A 3,582-nucleotide genomic window follows, 5' to 3' on the forward strand; every position below is an offset into this window, starting at 1 on the left:
GGATGTGGACGCGAGCGTTGCGAGTGCGTCGGCTGGCGCGTTGTTACTCCGGGGGATCTTGGTCAAGTCGAACTGCTCGAATAACTTTGAGAGATCTCGGACGACTTTGAGGTATGCATCCATACGATCGTTCTTAGCCTCGTAATCGCCGCTAAATTGGTTTGCAACGAGTTGGGAGTCGCAGTATGCCTGAATTCGTTTGACTCCGATGCCGTGTGCTAGTCGGAGCCCTGCAATCAATGCTTCGTACTCTGATTCGTTGTTCGAGGCGGTAAAGGCGAGGCGGAACGATTGTTCTAATATTTCACCCGTTGGCGACTGCAAGTGCACTCCAATCCCCGAACCGTGTTTAGAGGCTGCGCCATCTACGTACAATGTCCATTTCTCGTTTGGCGAGACTCCTTGATCGAGATCTGGCGAGAGCTCAACAAGGAAATCTGCGAGGACTTGTGACTTGGCACATGTTCGATACTTGTATTGGATATCGTACTCCCCGAGTTCGATGGCCCATTTTGTGAGTTTGCCGGACTGGCTTGGACTGTGGAGAATTATTCGGAGTGGTTGATTGGTGAGAACTTCGACAGAGTGGGACTGAAAATACGGCCTGAGCTTACGCGCTGAAATGACAACCGCATATGCAAGTTTCTCCAAAGTGGGATAGCGAAGCTCTGCGCCATCAAGAGTTTTACTGACATAGAAGATTGGGTGCTGCTCGTCGCGATCCTCTTTGACAAGGACACCGCTGACCGCCGAAGTTGATACGGCAATGTAGAGGTACAAAGTCTCTCCTTGGTCGAGTTTTGCGAGCACCGGAGGAGACGAAAATAGTCTTTGAGCTGTTTGAAAGCTTCCTCGCATTTGTCGTCCCACTCGAATCGTTTATTGCTGCGTAGCAGTTGGTAAAACGGGAGGCACTTGTCAGTCGAACGCGATATGAATCGATTTAATGCCGCAATGCGTCCAGTAAGGCGTTGCACTTCGGGAGTGTTTCTTGGGGAGGGGAGGCTGATGATCGCAGAAATCTGTTTGGGATTTGCTTCGATACCTCTTTGGGTGACGAGGTATCCCAGGAACTCTCCCGACTTCACTCCGAAAGTGCACTTAGCAGGATTCAGCTTCATGCTATACTTATTCAGGACTTCGAAACATTGCTGCAAATGCGATACGTGTTCGGATGACTTGGTGGATTTGACGAGCATGTCGTCGATATACACCTCCATCGTTTTGCCGAGTTGACTTGCAAACATTCGATTCACCAAGCGTTGATATGTGGCTCCGGCGTTCTTCAAACCAAATGGCATTACCTTATAACAATATGTTCCTTGTTCAGTGATAAATGTGGTCTTCTCGCGATCGTTCTTATGCATCAGAATTTGGTTATAACCAGAGAAAGCGTCCATAAACGAGAGGAGTTCGTTCCCGGCAGTTGCTTCGACGAGCTGGTCAATGCGCGGGAGAGGAAAGCTATCTTTCGGACAGGCTTTGTTGAGATCGGCGAAATCCACACAAACTCTCCACTTGCCGTTTTTCTTCTTAACAACCACGGGATTGCTTAACCACTCCGGATATCGTACTTCCATTATAGAATCGGCGTCGAGTAGTTTTCGGACTTCTTCGTTTACTGCGGCAGCGCGATCGCGACCTAACTTCCTTCGTTTTTGTTTGATAGGCTTGAAGGTTGGATCGACGTTCAGTTCGTGACACGTAACTTCGGGGTTGATGCCGGGCATGTCGGCGATCGTCCATGCGAAGGTGGCAGAGTTGTGTTGTAGGAACTTCACGAGTTCTTCTTTCAATGGGAGTGGAAGGTCAGCACCTACTCCTACACAATGTGCAGGATCAGTTGTGTCAATGTTGACTTGGTCGATTAGCTCCGTGTGTGGTGCTTGTCGTGTATCCACCTTCGGGGTTGATTCAGAGATGACAAACATTCTTTGGGCATTGGCGCGAGCGTTGCGCAGCTGTCTCTCGACGATAAAACATGTGCGCGCAACCAATGGATCGCCTCGCAACGTATAGATTCCTCGTTGAGTAGGGAACTTCACGCATTGATGATATGTCGAAGGGATAGCTTTCATTCTATGCAGCCATGGTGTGCCTAATATGACGTTGTACACGATTGGTTTGTCAACAATAGCAAAGTTAAAGCATTGCATCGTTCCCCCGACGTAGATAGGGAGCATGACTGTGTCGCCGTCAAAGCCAGTAAGAGGCTGCGTGTTATGCTCGGCAAGGCGCAGATCGACTCCCATCCGGATCAATACGTCTTTAAAGATTACGTTGACAGAGCTTCCCGTGTCGATTAGGATCTTTGTGACCACGCTTTCCCCGATTGCCAATTCGACGACCAGCGGGTCGTTGTTAGGTCCTGTTTGCAGGGCGTCCGCTTCAGTAAAGGTGATTGGTTCGTAGTTTTCGACGTCCGGGCTACTCCTCGTGAGCCAGCTGCGGCTATTTTCACCTTGTCGGTGGTATGCCCGTATCGAGCGAACCGAATCGTTGCATGTCGTTAGACCACCCATTATCATATCTACGCGCTGTCGGCCTGCGTACGCGTCGTCGATTGGGGGAAGATCTTGCTTTCGCTTAGGGGGAGGCGACGGTCGGGCTTCTTCTCGGAGAGCGCGGGGCTCCTCCTCAATCTGTTTGCCGTCGCGCTGGTGCTGTTGTGAATCGTATCCAACATAAGAGTTGTCCCTGTGCGAGAGTGCTTGTCGCCGCTCCCTTTCGATATCGAAATCTCCGTTTTTGAACTTTTCGAGGAGTAGCGCTTGAAGTTGTCGGCATTCCTCCGTAGTGTGTCCAGCGAACTTATGAAACTCGCAATATCCTCGTTTTGAGGTTGTGCCGGAGTCGCGGTACCACTTGTTCCACGGCTTGTTGCCGTTTACTTTTTGCTCTTGGCCGTTGACGGCAAAAGTGGTAGGCTTACGCGTTTTATCGTTTCGGGCGTACTCTCGATCGTAGTGTTGGCGCGGTTCAACATATTCTTCTGGTGCTTTGGTCTCCGATGCTTTAGACTTTGGGTTTGATGGCTTTGCGAGTCGCTCCGCCCGTGCCGCCTTTTCTTCTTCGACTTCGATGTATCGACTTGCTTTTCGTATGGCGTCGTCGAGCGTCGCGGGCTGTAAGATTATGAGATCTTTGCGAAACTTTGAGCCGAAAAGCAATGCGTTTCGGAGAGCCGCGATGGCCGCGTCGTCGGCTATTGCGATTGTGCTGACAACTTTTTTGAATTTTTCCATAAAATCTCGAAGGGGCTCGTTCTCCTTCTGAGACATGGTCCAGAGGTCGGCGTTTGTTGCGCCTTGCTTCATGAATACCATGTGGTGTTGCAGGAACATTTTTTTCAGGTCGTAATAACTATCGATCGAGTTGCAATCGAGACGGGAAAACCAATTCAGAGCTTCTCCGGTGAGGTGCTCGACGAGCAATTGGCAACTCCCGGTGTCGCTCTGTTCAGGTGGGAAGTATGCGCGGTCAATGGCCAATTGGATGGATCTTACGAACTCCTTCGGATCGGTGAAACCGTTGTAAGGAACGATCTTCATCTTAGTGACATGATGTACGTGAATATCCGTA

Source organism: Capsella rubella, unplaced genomic scaffold, assembly GCF_000375325.1.
Source record: "Capsella rubella cultivar Monte Gargano unplaced genomic scaffold, Caprub1_0 scaffold_4, whole genome shotgun sequence".
Taxonomy (NCBI): domain Eukaryota; kingdom Viridiplantae; phylum Streptophyta; class Magnoliopsida; order Brassicales; family Brassicaceae; genus Capsella; species Capsella rubella.